This window comes from Rutidosis leptorrhynchoides, chromosome 6 (genome assembly GCF_046630445.1).
Source record: "Rutidosis leptorrhynchoides isolate AG116_Rl617_1_P2 chromosome 6, CSIRO_AGI_Rlap_v1, whole genome shotgun sequence".
Taxonomy (NCBI): Eukaryota; Viridiplantae; Streptophyta; class Magnoliopsida; order Asterales; family Asteraceae; genus Rutidosis; species Rutidosis leptorrhynchoides.
In genome coordinates, this window is record NC_092338.1 from 173,977,648 (window position 1) to 173,992,536 (window position 14,889).

Below are 14,889 nucleotides of genomic sequence, written 5' to 3' on the forward strand. Positions count from 1 at the left end.
ATAACAATCTTATTTCAAGTGATGATCTTACTTGAACTTGTTTTCGTGTCATGATTCTGCTTCAAGAACTTCGAGCCATCCAAGGATCCGTTGAAGCTAGATCCATTTTTTGCTTTTCCAGTAGGTTTATCCAAGGAACTTAAGGTAGTAATGATGTTCATAACATCATTCAATTCATACATATAAAGCTATCTTATTCGAAGGTTTAAACTTGTAATCACTAGAACATAGTTTAGTTAATTCTAAACTTGTTCGCAAACAAAAGTTAATCCTTCTAACATGACTTTTAAAATCAAATAAACACATGTTCTATATCTATATGATATGCTAACTTAATGATTTAAAACCTGGAAACATGAAAAACACCGTAAAACCGGATTTACGCCGTCGTAGTAACACCGCGGGCTGTTTTGGGTTAGTTAATTAAAAACTATGATAAACTTTGATTTAAAAGTTGTTATTCTGAGAAAATTATTTTTATTATGAACATGAAACTATATCCAAAAATTATGGTTAAACTCAAAGTGGAAGTATGTTTTCTAAACTGGTCATCTAGACGTCGTTCTTTCGACTAAAATGACTACCTTTACAAAATGACTTGTAACTTATTTTTCTGACTATAAATGTATACTTTTTCTGTTTTGATTCATAAAATAGAGTTCAATATGAAACCATAGCAATTTGATTCACTCAAAACGGATTTAAAATGAAGAAGTTATGGGTAAAACAAGATTGGATAATTTTTCTCATTTTAGCTACGTGAAAATTGGTAACAAATCTATTCCAACCATAACTTAATCAACTTGTATTGTATATTATGTAATCTTGAGATACCATAGACACGTATACAATGTTTCGACCTATCATGTCGACACATCTATATATATTTCGGAACAACCATAGACACTCTATATGTGAATGTTGGAGTTAGCTATACAGGGTTGAGGTTGATTCCAAAATATATATAGTTTGAGTTGTGATCAATACTGAGATACGTATACACTGGGTCGTGGATTGATTCAAGATAATATTTATCAATTTATTTCTATACATCTAACTGTGGACAACTAGTTGTAGGTTACTAACGAGGACAGCTGACTTAATAAACTTAAAACATCAAAATATATTAAAAGTGTTGTAAATATATTTTGAACATACTTTGATATATATGTATATATTGTTAAAGGTTCGTGAATCAACCAGTGGCCAAGTGTTACTTCCCGACGAAGTAAAAATCTGTGAAAGTGAGTTATAGTCCCACTTTTAAAATCTAATATTTTTGGGATGAGAATACATGCAGGTTTTATAAATGATTTACAAAATAGACACAAGTACGTGAAACTACATTCTATGGTTGAATTATTGAAATCGAATATGCCCCTTTTTATTAAGTCTGGTAATCTAAGAATTAGGGAACAGACACCCTAATTGACGCGAATCCTAAAGATAGATCTATTGGGCCTAACAAACCCCATCCAAAGTACCGGATGCTTTAGTACTTCAAAATTTATATCATATCCGAAGGGTGTCCCGGAATGATGGGGATATTCTTATATATGCATCTTGTTAATGTCGGTTACCAGGTGTTCACCATATGAATGATTTTTATCTCTATGTATGGGATGTGTATTGAAATATGAAATCTTGTGGTATATTATTATGATTTGATATATATAGGTTAAACCTATAACTCACCAATATTTTTATTGACGTTTTAAGCATGTTTATTCTCAGGTGATTATTAAGAGCTTCCGCTGTCGCATACTTAAATAAGGACGAGATTTGGAGTCCATGCTTGTATGATATTGTGTAAAAACTGCATTCAAGAAACTTATTTTGTTGTAACATATTTGTATTGTAAACCATTATGGAATGGTAGTGTGTAAACAGGATATTTTAGATTATCATTATTTGATAATCTACGTAAAGCTTTTTAAACCTTTATTGATGAAATAAAGGTTATGGTTTGTTTTAAAATGAATGCAGTCTTTGAAAAATGTCTCATATAGAGGTCAAAACCTTGCAACGAAATCAATTAATATGGAACGTTTTTAATCAATAAGAACGGGACATTTCAATATACCAATAGTACATACATCTAAAAGCTGTGTATTGTACGAGTACGAATACGGGTGCATACGAGTAGAATTGTTGATGAAACTGAACGAGGATGTAATTGTAAGCATTTTTGTTAAGTAGAAGTATTTTGATAAGTGTCTTGAAGTCTTTAAAAAGTGGATGAATACATATTAAAACACTACATGTATATACATTTTAACTGAGTCGTTAAGTCATCGTTAGTCGTGACATGTAAATGTTGATTTGAAACCTTTAAGTTAACGATCATGGTAAATGTTGTTAACCCAATATTTATTATATATAATGAGATGTTAAGTTATTACATTATCATGATATTATGATATATTAATATATCTTAGTATGATATATATACAGTTAAATGTTGTTACAACGATAATGTTACATATATGTCTCGTTTCGAAATCATTAAGTTAGTAGTCTTGTTTTTACATATGTAGTTCATTGTTAATACACTTAATGACATATTTACTTATCATTTATCATGATTAAACATAGTGTATCAATATCTTAATATGATTCATATGTATTTAGTAAGACGTTGTTATAACGATAATCGTTATATATACCGTTTCGAGTTTCTTATTTCAATAAACTCAATTTTATGTATATAACTCATTGTTAAAATACCTAATGAGATACTTACTTATCATAATATCATGTTAACTATATATATAATCATATATATGTCAACATATAGTTTTTACAAGTTTTAACGTTCGTGAATCACCGGTCAACTTGGGTGGTCAATTGTCTATATGAAACCTATTTCAATTAATCAAGTCTTAACAAGTTTGATTGCTTAACATGTTGAAACACTTAATCATGTAAATAACAATTTCATTTAATATATATAAATATGGAAAAGTTCGGGTCACTACATTGATGACCCGTCCAAATCCATTTGGACGAATACATCAATCATCGATTTCACAGTGAGGTACTGACCTCTACATGATACGTTTTGTAAACATTGCATTCTTTTGAAAAGGAACACCATAACTGAATATAAAATTCCAAGGTTTTTAACGTTTGATGATTTCTACATATAGACAATCACCGTAAAAAATAGTTTACAATACTACATCCGTTGATAATGCCGTCAAAATTACATACATGGTGATGATTTTGTGAATGCAACGTTTTCTCAAATAAAGCATGTATGACTCCATGCACATAGCTTGTATCACATATAAGCAAATAGCGGAAGACTTCTAGGAACATGAGAATAAACATGCTTAAAAGTGTCAACACAAAGGTTGGTGAGTTCATAGTTTTAGTGTTGCGCATAATTTGTATATAAAGGTGGATCACAAGATTTCAGTTGTTTCATCCAGAAACATTTATCAAAATATTCTACAAGATTGAACACCCTGGTAACTAAACTTTAACGTATATATAATAAGTACTCCTGTTTTAACATACATGCAACCAACATGTACAATACACGCAATCCAATGTGTACTAACCTCAAATAGCATACGTCTGGTTTATAGTTCAGGCTAGGGTTTCTATACCTGGAACAGACGGGGATGTCAAGCCCTATGGATCCATATATAACTACTCGCGCCCACCAGTTCTTATAACCGGCAGTTACTAGTTACCAAAGCTAATGGATTTTTGATTTAAACTCGGTGTATAAATTTAGTATGTACTTGTATCCATTGCGTTTAAAATAAAGTGCATGTATTCTCAGCCCAAAAATATAGATTGCAAAAGCAATTAAAAAGGGAGCAAATGAAACTCACCTTAGCAGCACATAAGTTCATTCACGGAAATGTGATCGAAACTCGAAATGCAAAATAACCGTAGATCTCAACCTAGAGAATATATGTTGGTCAATACATGTCTAACAAGCTAGGTCAGGTCATAGTGTATCACAATCCTAATGCTCGAGACCGACATGCAAAAGTTAACAAAAGTCATCTCAAAAGTTAACCTAACCCAATATATACATGTTTATTATATTAACATAGTATAAGTCTTGATAATTGAACGAAGTTATAGTTTATCAAACTCAAAATATTATTTATTTCAGGAGTTAAATTATATTTGAATTATCATGGTAATCGAAAATGTTTTATTATTTCACATAGTTTTCCAATACTTGTAAAATCAGGTAATAGTGTTTATAAAGCTTTAAAACATGATAAGACAGTCAACTTTGACAATTGTTCAATAAAACGAGACGTACCTTATATAGAAATTCATTTACTCGATTAGTAATATCTAAAAATCCAATTTATTAATCTCATAGACAAGTTGTTTAAATATTAATTTGCAGTTTCAAACACAATTTCAATTAACGTCAAACATAATTCAGTTGACCATAACTTTTAATTCGTTCATCGAAATCACGCAATTTCAAAATGAAAAGTTATTAATTTTTAGCCAGCTTTCTAATAACATGCATATCATATACTTTATATCAGTAGTACATGTGTTAAATTCGTGATTCATCATAAAACTATCTAACGATGACATTCAGCATACAAGCGTACATAAACATATATACTCGAGCACTAGACATGGATACACTATTAATATATAAAAGATAAGATATGAATGCTCACATATCAATATTGTGATTCAATATTGCAGGAAAGTACGTAGACGCAAAAGAAATGATAAATGTTAGGTTGACCTTTGACTCATGATCATAACCCCCAAGTAATACCCATAACCTCCATAGCTATAACCCATAATTTCCTTAGCTCTATCCCGCTCAAAAAGCTTGTTTTGAAATCATTTGGACACAACCTCATCGTAGTATTTTATGTATAATACTAATAATATTCCTAACTATAAGATTAATAATAATATTAATCTTAATAATATATATATATATATATATATATATATATATATATATATATATATATATATATATATATATATATATATATATATATATATATATCGAGAGTAAGATAGAGAGATAGATTGATAAATTGGAAGTTGGAGTGTTCGTCGGGAGAAAAAAAAAATAATGGTAGTGTGATTGTTGATGCATGTTCTGTAAGTCCCTAGACATCTTGCCTATGTTTGTCATTAGTACTTCAGTTTATGGGATACCATTATCGCTCGTTATTATCCTATCTGTGCTTGTATGTGGTTACAGGTACTGCAGGAACGCGATACGGATGTTTGACTATGTTAGACTTAGTCAGACGTACGAGTGAAGCATCACTCGTACGGCTGACAGGCTCATACGCGCGGTTGATGCTGAGCTAAGTCATAATTATAACCTGAATGAGAAGACACGAGTGAGTGATCACCCTTACGGCTGATGAAGCCAACTCGTACGTGTGATGGATGACTCGTACGGGTGAGTCAACAGCAGGGGTATATAAAGTCTTATGTTCTTCATTTTAGGTTAAGCCTTTCTCACACACAATCATTCAGATCTGGTTCACCTGATCCGATTCTCTCTCAACCCAAATCACTCCTGGTAGTGAATAATAGCTCTAGGCATTAATCTAATCACAATCCTTATTGTGGTTTGACTAATTTAATCCCAAAAAGCTACCAATATTCACTTTGATTGGTTTGATTCACTAATTCCGCCTTTGTGTGAATTAAACATGTTGATCTCGAAGTTCCTAGTCATGTTTCATCATTGGTATTACAGCGTTGGTTGTGATTTCAACATCATCAAGTGATTTTTGGTGATTAATAGGGTTTATTATTTGGTTTATTGAGATAAAAGTGATTTTAATTAAAAAGGAATCATTTTTACGTGTGTAATTATAATTAGAGAGTGTGTTTATGTTTGTTTAGTGCTAATCCAGCTTTTAGACGAAGAAATTGAGGTTTATCATCAATTTTTAGGGTTTTTGGGTGATTTGAGCTGAACAGAAGTTCACACGAGTGGGTCAAACTTTTTGATCACACGCACGGTTGACCACACGGTTTATCATCACTCGTGAACTCACATGCACGGATTAGCATAACCTTTTGAGGTTAACTGACTATAGTCTGATCACACGGGTGATCAAACGGTTGATTGTGACACGTACGAGTAATCACACGGGTGATTGTCACTCGCACGGTTGATACTTAGTGTTCGATTTTGTTGGTTAAGTAGTAACACGTACGCTTGAGTCTGTCACACGTACAGTTGATACTTTCACAAGTACGGTTGATACTATCACACGTACGATTGATAACCTGAACCGCACGGTTTACCTTTGGTAAAGTTTTCACGATGTTTAATTCAAACGATTACACGTTGGTAGCACCGTTAGTTCAGAGCATTACGAATATGACTCAACGATTACTCCTTGCTGAGAGTGAATCAGGAAGTGGTACGAAATGTCCGAGGTTACTGAATATGGATAATTATTCTACTTGGAAGTCGAGGTTTAAGATTTGGTCTGATGGTCAAGACACGAAGCTTTGGAAGTACATTGAAATCGAATTTCAATGGCCACGTTCACCAGTTACGAATGAGTTGTATACTTTACACAACATGCCTTCTGAAGAACGTGAGGAGTATAACTTGGAGAAAAAGATGTACTGTAATTTGACAAGTGCTCTTGATGGTCCGATTTTCCATCAATTTTTGTGTCATGATAATTCATTCAAGATATGGGAAGCACTTCGTACTTTCAATGAAGGAAATTCATCTTACAGAACTAGAAAAGGTTTAGAGCTGAAAGCTGAGTTTGATCGTTTTCACTGGAAAGTTGGAGAGTCTATTACAGAATTGGTTGAAAGATATCATCATTTGCTAGCTGAAATACATAAGCATGATGTAACTATTGAAGAGAAAGACAAAGTGACATGTCTAGCTGGAGCATTACCGTTAGAATGGAATGGTTTTGTATTAACTATGAAAACTAGTGGAGAATTAGCTACTGCTACAGTGAACTCGTTTATCGCAAGACTTTAGGAAGAAGAACTAGAGTTGTTAAACAAAGTCAAGAGGTCTAAACAAGTTCAAGACACCAAAATGTACTGTCCAAATGGTTACACACCGCCTAAGTCAGCTCATGCACCATTTCAAATAGCCTTTGCTAAGAACAATCAGAATATGTATGGTTTGAATGTTAGCAGTGCACCTATTCAACAAACATCATATCCACCACAAGTTTTACCATGTTCACTCAACAATCAATCACAGCCTACTTCGAATACTACTGAGTCATCTACGCCGACTGCATCAGATGTTCTTTCTGCACTTAAGATCAAAAACATGAGGAAAGCTAGGAAAGAAAAGATTAGTGAAGATATAGCTTTTCTGTCAAGCCTTGTGAATTCTTATGATAGTTATCTTGATGGTCATGTAGGTAATATTCATCTAACAATTGAAGATTATCATCAACTTGATAAGAACGAAGCCGAGAAGATGGATATTATGTGGGGTATGGCAAATCTTGTGAGACGTGCTAGAGATTATGAAGAGAGAACTGGGAAACCGATCAGTCTGACCAAAGATACAAAACTGGGTTTTGATATGAATTCTGTTACTTGTTACAACTATGGAGAATTAGGCCATTTTTCAAGACAGTGAATAAAATAGAAGAAGCAGGGTAATCGTAATCCGTTCAAGAATCAGAACTACAGTTCTCAGAGTCATTCAACTAAACGTGAGATCTACATTACTGATAAAGTAAATGAAGCTGATGCAGCTAAACGTCCGAACAAAGCTTTGGTTGTTATTCATGGAGATGATGATGATTGGTCTATGAAGTTAAATATGGCTGACCAACAACCTAAAGCCAACATGGCAAAGATCACAGAAGTAGAAGAAGACTGCGTCACTAGTCAAAACATAATTGAGAAGCTGACTGCTCGTGCTGAAAGAGCTGAAGAATTGTTAAGAACCATTCAAAGAGAGAAGGTTCAGAAGCAATTTGTGAGCAAATTCAAAAAGGCACGTGATTCAGTTCCTCGTACACCTGAATCTGGAAGTGTTTCACCGACATCATCAGAGGACTACTACTTCAACAGTTGGAAGGATAAGTATGGTGATACCTCAATGTTTGAAGACTGTCTAGAAGCAGGTCATAGTGAAGAAACATTGGTTGATGCTGATAAGGAATTAGATGAATGGGGTAGAATGATTGCAGTTGAATTGGAGATGTTAATTCTTTTGGGTGAAGGTTCAGATCTTGAGAGTGTAAATTCAGAAATTGATGATTCGGACAAGACGTCAGAATCAGAGGTTGAAGATAAAGCTGATCATACTGGGGTAGATCAAACTGATTTTGAAGCATTGAACAATCAAGCAGTTGACTTATTGAAGATGTGCTTATCAGCTAGTGATCTTGAAAAGGTTTCCGATTTGACAAAAGCTAAGGATATATGGGATAAACTTGAGCAGATTCATTTGGGTAAAGATGCTGATACTTCGGAGTTTCTTACAGACTCGTCAGAATCAGAAGATGAGCTCGATGATGGGAAGAAGACTAATTTCTTTGCATTTACGGCTGAGACTTCCTCATCAAATAATGCTCAACAGGTATCTTCTGATCCATCTACTGTTATTAAATGTGTTAAATGTGCTGAATCTAAGATAACAATAGATAATTTAACTAAGGCATATGAGGATATGAAAGAAAAATGGCATGCTGACCATGCGACCACTAGGGTTGAAAATGAGTTGAAAGAACAAATCAAAGTTTCTAAAAAACAACTTCATGATCTGAAATGTTATAACTTTGATATAAATCAATCTTTAGTTAAATGTGTTGACACAATAAACGAATTGAAGAAAGAAAATGAATGTGTTAAAGCTGATTTAGAAGCTATGTCAATTAAGATGAAATGTTGGGCAAGTGCGTCACAATGGAATGCATTAATGGTGGAATTAAATGGCACCAAGGGAAAGGGTATTGGATTAAAGGCCGCAGCTCCACCGTTTCAGAACAAATTTGTTAATGCAAATGTTGTTGATGGACGACCAGAAGACTGTATTCCACCTAGTTATGAGGACTATGTTGAGAAGAACAAAAAGTGTAGCTCAACTGAGAATGCACCTTCTGATGATACCACTGAAGGATCTTTAGATCATGAGGAAGATAAGAAAATTGGCCTAGGAGATAATTCGGAGAAAAGGGAGGTGATAACACCTGATGAGCCAATTCGGATTATGAAAAATCTAAAGTTTGCTAATAGAGTGGTTCCGCTTGTTACACCTAAACCTGTATCTAAACCTGTTCCTAGAAAGAGTTCAAACGATTCTCCTGTGTTTGCAAAAACATAAGATCCCTCTTCCTCTAACTCTAATAATCAATATCAATCTAGAGGATATTGAGAATTTCGACAATGTTTTAGTTGTGGTGTGTTTGGACACATTGCTGCTAACTGTCCTACAAGGTATAGAACACCAAGACGTAAGATTGACCTCGCATATGATGATCACCGATCACCTCATGCTCACAGAACAGGTTCACCTGTTCATGATGAAGTTCGAACTAGAAGACATACGAAAAATGTTGTCTATGGAGACTATAAGAGAAAGAACTTCAATAGGTCAATTTCCCCTGTGAAGATGAAGGTTCATAAGAAGGATACCGAGGCAAGAGTTTCCGAATCAAGTGATCGAGGTAAATCCGATGAATTTAAGGCACGATCACCTTAATAAAAAAGCTAGTCGTAGGAAATACTTTTCCCGTAACAGAGCACGAGTAAATCGCTCTGAAGATGAGTAAAATGTGAAAAACCAGAAGAGCAATGTTGCTTCTTCTAAACTATCTAAGTTTATGGTTTCAGACGATGAGGTTCCACCTGACTCAAATGGGAAATGGATGGAATTTCAAGCTATGGGTGTTAACGGACAACCTACTGTCGTCCGGGCGTGGGTTCCCATTATCAATTAATTCTTTTAATATGATATGCAGGGAACCAGGCTACCTGCAAACAACACCTGGATAGTGGATAGCGGCGCTTCGAGACATATGACTGGACAGCTATCTCTTCTCTCGGATGTACACCCAATTAAGGGAGGTTATGTTGCATTTGCTGGAGATAAAGGAGGTCACATTTCAGCTCAAGGTTTGTTGAAGAATGATAAAGTTAGTTTCGACAAAGTAAACTACTGTCAAGAGCTTGCAAACAATTTGTTGTCGGTTTCACAAATCTGTGAAAAATCCTTCAAAGTAGCATTTGATGACGAATTCAGCTACATTTTGAAACCAGAGTTTATGATTCCTCCAGAAATGATTTTGATGAAGGCTCCTAGACAAGCTGATTTATACATGTTAGATATGAATGTTGCTACTTCAACTGCTGAACATCATCAAGCTTTTGTTTCTAAAGTAACTGAACAAGATTCTACTACATGGCACAAACGCATGGGTCATTTAAGTTTTTAGAAGATGAACCATCTGGTTCACAACAATCTTATAGAAGGTGTTGATCTTCAATCTTTTCAGATTCCAGGAACATGTGTTCTGTGTAAGAAGGGTAAGCAGAGCAAGAAAGCTCATAAGTTGGTAAAGTACAATCCTATCTCTGCTCCACTTGAATTGTTACATATGGATCTTTTTGGTCCAATCCATTTTGAAATCATTGATGAAATTAAGTATTTTCTGGTGGTAACTGATGATTATTCAATATTCTCTTGGGTAATGTTCTTGAAAGAGAAGTCCGATACATTTGAGAACTTGAAAGTGCTAATCAATCGATTAGAGACAGGTTTTAATTTGAAAGTTAGAAAGATTCGTTGTGACAATGGTACAGAATTCAAGAATCGATTTCTTTCAGGTTTTTGTATCGAAAAAGGTATCAATATGCAATTCAGTTCTGCATACGCTCCACAGATGAATGGTGTTGCTGAAAGAAAGAATAGGGTTTTGATTGAGACTGCTAGAACTATGCTAGCTGATTCATCTTTACCTGTTCATTTTTGGGGTGAAGCTGTTGCAAATGCTTGTTACACTATGAATCGGGTATTAACTGTTAACTGACTGGGTAAGACTTTCTATGAGTTATTGCATGGGAGAAAACCATCATTGAAGCATCTAGAACCATTTGGTGCCCCGTGTACCATTTTGAAGAGAAAACCAAGAAGTAAGTTTGATTCGAAAGTGGTTACTGGAGTATTTCTCCGTTACAGTTCTCCTAACAAGAGAGTTTTCAACAATGAGACGAGATGTGTTGAAGAATGGTCTGAAGTTGACGTAAAACGGAATTACACAAAGACTGCTACCAAAAGTCATCCTTGGATCTACAACTATGATGAGCTGATTGATTCATTTAATCTTGCTCCAGATCAGACGGAGAATGAAGTAGAGTTACAAATGCTATTTGATTTACAGAACGAGCCAGAAGTGTCTGCACCTACTCCAACTCCATTACCTACTGTCGTTGAACCAGCACAAGATTCAGATCAAGATGTTGATCCAGTGTACGATACCTGCGGATCTGATATTTTGAGTGACAATTCTGATAATCCAGAAGATGGAGATACCACGAATCTACATCGAGAAATACCTGTTCTCGCACACCCAGTTCCCAGAACTACAGCTGCTCATCCTAGAGAAAATATAATTGGAGATCCGAATGCATGCGTTAAGACAAGAAGACAAGTTCAGTTTGATGGTCAAGTTGATACTCATATGACAGCCATTGCTGCATATTACGAGTACTCATGTCATATTTCTAGAATAGAGCCAAAGACAACAAAAGAAGCTTTGAAGCATGTTGATTGGGTAATGGCTATGCAAGAAGAGATTCAGCAATTCCATCGTCTAGATATTTGGAAGTTAGTTACTAAGTCACATGGTGCGAAAGTAATCGACCTCAAATGGGTTTGGAAGTGCAAATTCGACGAAGATGACAATGTTACCCGTAACAAAGCAAGATTAGTTGCTAAAGGTTATCAGCAAGATCCTGAATTTGATTACGATGAAGTTTTCGCTCCTGTTGCCAGATTGGAAGCGATTCGTATTTTCTTGACTTTCGCGTCTTTTATGAAGTTTAAATTTTATTAAATAGATGTTAAGAGTGCATTTCTTTATGGCAAGCTAAATGAAAGAGTATATGTCAGTCAACCTCCGGGTTTTGAAGATCATCTTCATCCTGACAAAGTTTACCGATTACATCGAGCCCTTTATGGTTTACATCAAGCTCCTAGAGCTTGGTACGGACGGTTATCGAGTTATCTGATTGAAAAAGGATATCAAATGGGCATGCTAGACTGTACTCTGTTCACAAAAGTTCAAGATGACGACATTATTTTAGTCCAGATTTATGTTGACGATATTATCTTCAGTGCTACTAAGCAGGAACTCGTTGATGAGTTTGAACAGGTGATGAAGGACGAGTTCGAAATGAGTAAATTGGGTCTCTTACACTACTTTCTTGGTTTACAAGTCGAACAGACTAGTAATGGTATTTTTCTTCATCAAGCAAAGTATGTAAATGATATACTCGAACGATTCGGTATGACTCAAGAACGTCCTGTGTCAAATTCGTTAACTGTGAATCATGGTATTTCGCTAGAGTGCGAAGGAGAACCTGTTGATCCTACATACTATCGAGCAATCATCGGATCGCTCATGTATCTCACAGCGTCCAGGCCGGATATTATGTTCTTAACATGTCTGTGTGCTCGTTATCAAGTTAATCCGAATACAGTTCATCTTACAGCTGCCAAAAGAATTCTACGTTATCTGTTGCATTCACCAAATCTCGGCATCTGGTATTCGAACGATGAGAAGTTTGATCTTGTAGCTTACAGCGATTCAGATTATGCTGGTTGCAAAATCAACAACAAGTCTACATCAGGAGGATGTCAATTTCTAGGTGAAAGGCTGGTGACCTGGCAGTGCAAGAAACAAACTGCAGTTGCTCTTTCCACGTGTGAAGCTGAATATATAGCTGCTGCTGGTTGTTGTTCGCAAGTTGTTTGGATCCAACAACAACTTCGCGATTACGGGCTAAGAATCTCTATCTCTCCTCTTTATATTGATAATACTGTTGCTATAGCGATCACTAAGAATCCTGTTCAGCATTCTAAGACTAAACACATAGGTGTTAAATATCATTTTCTTAGGGATTGTCATGAGAAAAAGATTATTGAGGTTAAGAGAATAGGTACTAAGGACCAAAGGGCTGACCTATTTACTAAGGCTTTTGATAAACCTAGGTTCTTACTCCTACTAGAGATGAATGGCATTGTTGATCGAGACAAAGTAATTACGGATGTTGTGTGTGAGGGTTAGTCAAGCTTTTAGACTTTGCATGTAGGATGCATGACATGTAGATTTTTGGTTGTTAATTATCATTTGCATATTTTTTTTGCTTTCTGTCTGCATTCCTTTGCATGATTTATCTCATGTTTGCATGCTAGTCTGTAGTTATTTTCTGTTTGGTTAAAATGCTATAACACAAAAAGATTTTATATTTCAGCATTTTAGGGGGAGTATATGTTATCAGCAGAAAACAACTAAAAAGTGAAAAATGCCTCACCAGAAAATCTTAAAAAGTTGAAAAATCCAAAAATGAGCTTGTTTTGATTAATATGTTAGACGTGAAGAAATTACTGTACTGAGAATTGATATATTTGATTAGTAATGACTGATTTGAACGTTTATGTCTATCAGTTACGTGATGTACTGATAGATGTGACTTATGAATTCTTGCCATTAAACAATCATAATAAGAATAATGATCATCTAAGTTTCAGAAGTCATGGACGATCTGTAGCGTTTGAAGGTAATCACCTAATTATCTCCGAAACTGTATGAAATGATAGTTGTTGAGGAACTCAACAGTCGGTTGAGGGTATCCCCTATCATAATTGATAATCATTAGAGAAAGTTGGTGTTGGATGTCCCCAAGCTGTAAAGACCCGTCCTAATCCATCTGGACGAAGTCTTCAATAGTTGGTCTCATTGCGAGGTTCTGACCTCTATATGCCATGAACGACTCCATGTAATATGAGCAAATGCACAGCGGAAGATTTCTTTTATACCTGAGAATAAACATGCTTTAAAGTGTCAACTAAAAGGTTGGTGAGTTCATAAGTTTATCATAAAACAATAAAATTCATCATTTTGATAGACCACAAGATTTAAATGCTGCATGGTACAAATAGGCCCGAATCCTATACCCACCTGTAATGTACATGCGATATCTTTTAAATACAGTACACTTTTCTCGTGTACGAAATCCATTTTTCATAAATCTTAGTAACCGTACACATATCTCGTGTATAAAAGCTCATACACATAACCTCCGTATAAAAATCATTCTCTCGATACATAATATTCACTTTTCATTGCTTTCATAACTTGGCTTGGTAACCAACCTTAACATATAATGCGCATAATAATATCCCCAAAACAGGACATCTCGTCTGTATAATAATCATATAAACTTCGAAGTACTAAACACCACGCCCACTAGCCCTTCCGTCTAGTGAACATTCTGGGTGGGGGTGTTAAACCCGGTAGCTACCTTTAAGATTCGCGTCAATTAGGCGTGTACTAATTCTCAAAATTAGTGATGTTCCGTAATTCTTAGGTTACCAAGCAATAATAATCAGGGGAAAAATATTCATATCAATTGTGGCAATTATCACGTCCACATAATTCAATGGTGGCAATTATCACGTCCACATAATTCATTCGAGGAATGTTTTGCTTGTGTCTATCCCGTCAAACATTTATAAAAGAATTTCATGTATTCGCAGTTCAAAATGTTTTTCAAAAGCATTTAATAAATCAGTTGTAAAAGTAGCGCATGTATTCTCAGTCCCAAAAATGTAAAGAATAAAAGGGAATCAAATGAACTCACCATACTGTATTTTATAGTAAAAATACATATGACGTCAATTAA